General features: G+C 40.9%; 1 long non-coding RNA gene across 1 annotated transcript; it reads right to left on the bottom strand.

Moving 5' to 3' along the window:
• Positions 1–1,939: 1,939 nt before the first annotated feature.
• Positions 1,940–5,691, bottom strand: LOC146438378 (uncharacterized). Its single transcript, XR_014852068.1, has 4 exons — positions 5,567–5,691; positions 3,926–4,234; positions 2,778–2,888; positions 1,940–2,420 (listed from the first exon to the last, which is right to left on the bottom strand). It is a non-coding gene; the product is annotated as an uncharacterized LOC146438378 (long non-coding RNA).
• Between the last annotated feature and the right edge of the window lie 319 nt (positions 5,692–6,010).

Raw genomic sequence — 6,010 nt, forward strand, 5'->3', positions numbered from 1 at the left:
AACCTTAAACCACCTCTACTGATCTTCAGCCCCAGGTACTACTGCTATCTATCCATCAAATCCACACATCAAATCCCATAAAGTGCCTGGTGGGACATCCCACTCTGCAGCTTGAGGAGCATTACAGAGTAGCACAGCAACTAATAGAAGCCAGTGGGGCTACTTAAGTCAGTCATGGGGCCACTGGGAGTGTGGGAGATGAGGAGGCAAAGCCAGAACAGAAGTGAAGGATGGTGTTGCCAAGGAAGCAATGCAAGAAGCAGTAACTGGAGCTGGCAGGGGAGAAAATAGGTGGTAGGAAGTAAGAGGAAGGACAAGACAAGGCAGCAGCAGGAAAGTCAGTCTGCAAAAGCTGTCAGCAACTACCGTATTAGTTTGATTTTCTGGCCAAAGTCTCTACCAGTCATTCCTAGACCTGGCCCTACCCATGGCTGCTAATGTGCAGTGGTTGAAAAGACATTAATTCTTGATGTCTAAGACACCAGTATTAGGGATTCATCATATGAATGTTGCTATTAAAAACATGCACCACTTTTCCAGCATAATCTTCTCTAGGATTGGATTCCAGAGCTGAAACCTCCTTCTGCTGTTGTATAACTTGTCATCTATTCCCAGAAAAAAATAATTTCCTTACATAAGTATTTTGAGACCAAGATAGAAATCTGTTAACTTTTTCTTCAATCCCTCAGTATAAGGAAAATTTTCCAGACTGAATCATTCTTGTGTTTTTCTTCCAAGAAACTTCCAATTTGACAATGTTCATTTTGAAAAGTATAGACTCCAGAAGTCAAATTTTCTAAACCAGAAAAATAAAAAAACGAGTTGTGCCCTAAAATATCCTGAGTTTGTCCTAAAGCCCAATATCCAGCAGAACCCAAAGCCCTGGCCTTGCAGGAAGGTACTGGGGCACTCTCACTCTATTTGTACATGAAGAATCAGCTCTTGGTGGGATTAAAGCTCTTGTTTGAAAGAGATGTCTTGAAATATTCATCACATCTATGTTTTGTTTTGCTCTTTCCAATCAAATATGAGATTCTTACATAAGTAAATGAATGCCATGAGTGCTTTTGTCTCAAAGGAGAAACCTAAGCCTGCTGAAACTTTCAATCTTAAATGGAAAGAAAGAATCTGCTAAGTCTACTCAGATGAAAGTATTGGATGCTAGGCTAGTCCAAAGAAAAATCTAATTATTAAAATTCTGACTTTTCTAAGAAACCTAAGCCTGCTGGAACTTTCAGTCTTGAATTGAAAGAATCTGCTGAATCTACTCAGATGAAAGTACTGGATGCTAGACTAGTCCAAAGAAAAATCTAATTATTAAAATTCTGACTTTTCTATTCTGAGGAAGTGAAGAAGTCTTAATTTTGGTGATTGCTGTATACTCTTCGAACATAGAATACAGACTTTCTTTTCAGTTTAGTTTCCTGATGCTGCAACAAAATGAGTTTTATCTATCTTGTCTTTGAAAGGATCTAACATTATGCTTTTTTTGCTTTAGAAAATTGTAAAAATTCTAGAATGTTTCAACAAAATACTGGAGTGAGTTTTAAGCAAGACTTCTTTTCATTCTTTACTTGTCCTAACTCATGACCATTGCTAGAATGAGCTGACCATTTCCTATCTGTATTGCAAAAGTTAATAGAACAGTGCTGTGTGCAGGTTACTCCCTGCTTACCCCAGCAAGAAACTTTGCAGATATTACCTGTACAAAACAATCAGATTACTTGTAGACATCTCAAGGCCCTCAAGCGTCTCTTCTTTGCCCTCAGATTTCTTGTTGCCATTTGCAGCAATTTTTCATTGCTGCCTGCCTGAAAAATCAATAATATCTCAGGGCATACCTGGGTAATCTGAGGGCCATACCAGGGTAGGAAGCTTTCTCTTCACATCTTCAGCCTGGGCCCCAGGGAGGCAGCAGACTTGATTCAGTGGGTCAGGTCTGCATGTTGCGCCTTCTGTTTCCCTTAAGAAAGTCTCCTCTGACAATGTCCCTTCTTTTTCTTCATGGAAGTGATTTTGATGAAAGGTGTACACCTCTTTCACCTCAGCATCACCCCCATGCTGTATGAACCATAGTCCTTGTCATTGCTCAGTGCCACTTGCAGAGACGCGCACCTACTGTGCAAGGGCACCTGGGGATGTGGGGCACTCAGAGGGGACAGACCTGCTGCACCAGGCAGGAATTTAGGAGAAGCTTCACCAGGAGGAGGGCAGAGCAGCCCTGGAAAAGGCTGCCCAGGAAAGCTAAGGATTCTCTACTTGACTGTTTTTAAAGCTCGGTAGACAAATCAGTGGCTGACCTGCTTTCACTTCAGCAATACACTTGTGGTGAGTGTGAGGTAGAACCAGAGAACTCCAGAAGAAGTTCTAGCCAGCAATTCTGCAATTCCATAATTATTTGGATAAACTTCAGGAGTCACCTAGGAAAAGCAGTGCTGATGAGAACCTAGATATTATTTTCTCAGACAACTCAGGCAAAGACAAGCGATATTTAACTTTACAATGAATGAAAAAGAAGTATGGTAATGCTTGAAAGCATGAAGTGCATTTCTTCAAACTTCTAAGTTAGAACAGCTTTGAGAAAAAGCATCAAGTTTATTACTAGATGAAGCACAGAGATTGTAACCAGAAGATGAAAGAACCTTTGTTCTCTCTGGAGCAGCCTTAAGTGCTCTGCTTTCAAAGTTTCTCAGTGCTTCTGAGAAACAGTCTGATTTCTCATCAACAGTTTCATTAGCCCTTGGGGCAAAATCTCTCTAAATCAGGGCGAACGTTACCTATGCAATGGTCAGTTGTCAGAAACAGTTAAGTTCATTATGGAAGAAGCTGGAAGTATTGTAGCTCTCCTTCCAACCACCAGCACACGTCACTGTCCAAAAAAAGAGCACCTGCAAGACACATGGGTGGAAGGGTTTTACTGGCCATTGTTTTGTGATCAGTTGGGTGTCTATGAGAGAAAGACAAAAAGATCAAAGGAAGACACAGATGGTGGCAAGGAAAAAGCCAACAACACAGACATAACAAGGGCCAGGAATGTGCCTCCGAGAAAAGCTAAGGGAAAAAGGAAAAAAGAGCTTTTAGAGTGTTTAATGGAAAATCGACTTGAGCTGTAAACAGAGGCCATGCCTTTTCTGCAATTCTTGCTGTGTGAAGAAAAAGAGGGCTTTGTACTTTCTTTGCAATTACATGGGATTGCATCAGAGAAACCTCATTTCAGAAAACATTAATTTCTCCTAGCTGGAACCCCCTATGACCCAGGGGTTTTATTTAAATTTTTACCCAGCTCATGTAAGTTTACACACAGTCACCTTGAAAAGTTATAGTATTGCTTTATTTACCCCTAAAACAGCACACCCAGCTCAACAGTCAGTCGATTATGTTTCTAACATGCCCATTGCTGCTTTACTGAAAGAGCTGCAGTTCAAGAGGTTTTCAGACAAGCTCATAAAGTGATCATGTAATGGGAAAGGAGTCAGTAGTTCAGGGCAGAGTGGGTATGTTTTTCAGTGGCTTCTTTCTCATCTTGCAGTTGCTTTGTTTTGTGTCAGAGTGGGTTTGAGAAGACGCTGGCGCTGTCAGACCTGGAAAAGGACTGAGATCACTTGCCCTGATACTGACAGTCTTATTTTTCAAAATGTAAGTGCAAAAGGTGCTGTCTTCCCACTCAGGAAATTGACTGAACTGGGGAAACTGTCTGTTTCCTCATTTATACTCCTAATCTACTAAATGTTCATGGAACGCAGTTAGTGAGAGGAGAATTTGGAGTAATTGGTGGATAGCAAGACATACAATCATAGAATTACCAAATTGTTAAGATTGGAAAAGACCTTTAAGATCATTAAATCCAACTGTCAACCCAACACCACCACTATGTTCACCATTAAGTCATGTCCTCAAGTGCCACATCTACACATCATTTAAGTACCTCCAGGGGTGATGACTCCAGCACTTCCCTGGACAGTCTGTTCCAATGCTTGACAACCCTTTTGGTGAAGAAATTTTTCTAAATATGCAATGAAAACCTGGTGCAACATTTCCTCTTTTCCTGTCACTTGTTAACCAGTTGTTCAACATAACTCATGCTTGCCTTGTTACCTGCGCCATGTTCAAAACCTGCTCTGCAAACAGTATCTCTCGTTGCCATGACAGAGTTTCACAGTGAACTTCCTGCACAGTATCACTTCAAAGTGAGAGGGCTTGGCAGTATCCCTTCATGTTGAAATCTGGTGAGTCCCTGGAAGAGTAAAGCCAAACATGACCATGTTGGACAAAATTTTAAATTCCCCAAACCAGATTTTTTTAAATACTATTTTGTGTTTGGAGTATGGCTTCCCTGACTTCATCTGCAGCTGAAAAAGTTCAGCACGCCTACAAGTCCTGCACTAAGAATAAAAGCAATGTAAAGTTATTGACAGCTTCTGAAAAGATTGGCTCGAGTGACTCAGCTATCACCACATGGGAGCTGTTTGACAGAAAAAGGGAGACTATCCAATTCTCCAGGGTAGAACATCACCCCCTTGCCATATGTTCTCTCGCTAAATTCTGTCTCATTCTCTATATTCTTTCCCGTTTCTGGGACCAATGGAGTGGGAACAGGTCTTATGGAATCTTTAACCATGTTCAGTTCCTGGAACTCTCTGTCCTGATTATAGAATGAACCTTGTCATGAAAGACAACTTGCATAAACATGAGAAGTACCAAAGTTTTCACCCTTGATAGTACTTTCATCAATTGGCATGTATTTTGCTTGTTTTTCAAGAACAGGAGAAAATCCCCATATTTGACACTGTGCTGCCACTCACAAGGGCTGCCAGGAGATAAATGGAGCCTTTAAAAGGCACTGCAGAGATCTCTGCTGTTTGGCTAACAGCATGCAGAAAATGGTGATAGCTGTCAGACACCACTACCAGTGAGCAGGGACACACGCCTTGATGCCTGGCTCATTTCTCCACCAGCCTCTTCTTATTCTCTCAGCCTTGTTAGGTCCTTATCTTTCCCTTTGGCCAGTCCCATTGCATCTCATATAGATATAGCACCATTTTCAGACCTACAGCTACTCATTCAATCAGACATAGTTTCTCCAATCAGGCTCCAGTTCTGGACTTTGATTTGAAACTCATAATTTTTCCCTTAGAAAATCTTTAGTCAACAAAAGACTTTCCCTATTGTTTCATTCTTAGCAATGTCTAAAAATTTTACAGAAATTTTCCAGGAGGAATCAGTCTAAAGCAGACATTTACCATTGAAATGGTGAATGTTTTATAAAATTTTAAGTGAGTGAAAACCAGGAGGAGTTTTGGGTGAGCAGAATAGGTCTGTCTTCAATATGATAGACCTGGTTGGTTGTATGAAACTTGTCATTATATTTTCAGCTGTGTAAACCCCCTGTACAGGTGATATCTTTAATGCTTCACTAATATGAAGCATCAAAAAACAAACAGAAAACAACAAAACAACACAAGACAAAGCATTAAAGATTGTATTCAAATTATTTTCCAAGGCTATTCACAATTTGATCTTAATACCATTTATATCAGTTGCCTATAAACATGATTTGCTGGTTTACCTCCTGCTACATGGCCCCAGTACATGTGCTGGACTTGCAAAATAAAACCACACCTCTGCAGGGTATCCCCCTCTAGTTCAAACAGTTACTTCCAGACACCTTCTGAAAAACACCTGATAGTTTCAGGAACAGCAGTCACTTATTTCAACCACCTCATCAAGGACTAATTGGCTAATTGATCCCCAGCATTTACAGGGGTGTCTGCCCCTGCTCCTATATAAAAGGGGTCAAGTGGTGAGAGCAGCTAGTTTCTCCATGTTACAGTCCTTGTGGTTAATGCACTTCTGGGAACAGAGATACTTGGGAGAACTTGCCCTGCAAGTGGGATGCAGAGCATGTGATGAGTGCCACTTAAAATACCAGCCTATTAGTTCCTAACTGCTACGTGCTATGGTCAGTCTGTCCCTGGAAATGTTAGGTAAAATGTTGTTGATTTTAGGCAAA

The sequence above is a fragment of the Lichenostomus cassidix genome, chromosome 4 (assembly GCF_008360975.1).
Source record: "Lichenostomus cassidix isolate B80296 chromosome 4, HeHo_3.0, whole genome shotgun sequence".
NCBI classification, from domain to species: Eukaryota; Metazoa; Chordata; class Aves; order Passeriformes; family Meliphagidae; genus Lichenostomus; species Lichenostomus cassidix.